The sequence below is a fragment of the Propithecus coquereli genome, unplaced genomic scaffold, assembly GCF_000956105.1.
Source record: "Propithecus coquereli isolate 6110/MARCELLA unplaced genomic scaffold, Pcoq_1.0 Scaffold120, whole genome shotgun sequence".
In the NCBI taxonomy this organism is placed as follows: Eukaryota; Metazoa; Chordata; class Mammalia; order Primates; family Indriidae; genus Propithecus; species Propithecus coquereli.
Genome location: NW_012136081.1, coordinates 1,676,902 through 1,677,985, shown reverse-complemented (window position 1 = coordinate 1,677,985; position 1,084 = coordinate 1,676,902).

The window sequence follows — 1,084 nt, the reverse complement described above, 5'->3', positions numbered from 1 at the left end:
TCAGGCTGGTTTTGAACTCCTGAGCTCAAACAATCCGCCCGCCTCGGCCTCCCAGAGTGCTAGGATTACAGGCGTGAGCCACCGCGCCCGGCCCCTGGCTTTCCATTTAAGTGAGAAGTGCCGAGGAGAGGAAATTACAATAGTGCAGGTGAGATAGGATGGTGGCTTGGACCACGGCGGAAGTTTCTTGCCTAAGCAATGAGGAAGATGAGGAGCCACTTGCTGAGATGGAGAAGACTGCGGGAGGAGCAGGATCAGGGAGGGTGGGAGCTCTGTTTTGGCCATGTGAGATGCCCCTGAGACATCCTAGAAGTGTCAGGTGGAGAGCTAGATAGAGGGACCAATATCCCAGGGAGCAGATGGGTGGGAGGCATAAACTTGGAAGTCGTCAAGTATAAAAATGACATTTGAAGCCATGATCTTCGATGAAATCATCTAGGGAGTGAGTGTGGCCAGAGAAGAGAGCCCAGGCATTTTAGGATGAAGTCAGAGAGATGAGGAGGGGCCATGAGGTGAAGGAGTACCAGGTGATGGGTGTGTCCCAAAGTGAAGGCAGGTCACATGTTGGTGTTGGGAAGGAGGGTGAGCCACTCTGTCAGGTGCTGAGGGTAGAGCAGAAGATGAGGACTGAGGGCTGCCCAAACATTGGAGAGCAGCAGGGAGGTCTCTGGGGACAGACCTTGGTAAGAGCAGTTTTGGGGAGCAGTGGGAGAAAAGCCTGATATGAAGGGTTCTAGAAAGAGTAAGAAGATGGGCCGGGTGTGGTGGCTCATACCTGTAATCCTAGTACTCTGGGAGGCCAAGGCAGGAGGATCACTTGAGGTCAGGAGTTCAAGAGCAGCCCACGCAAGACCTTGTCTCTACTAAAAATAGAAAAATTAGCTGGGCCTGGTGGCGCATGCCTGTAGTCCCAGCCACTCAGGAGGCTGAGGGAGGAGGATCACTTGAGCCCAGGACTTTGAGGTTGCAGTGAGCTGTGATGATGCCATTGCACTCTAGCCTGGGCGACAGAGCAAGAGTCTGTCTTAGGCCGGGTGCGGTGGCTCACGCCTGTAATCCTAGCACTCTGGGAGGCCGAGGCGGG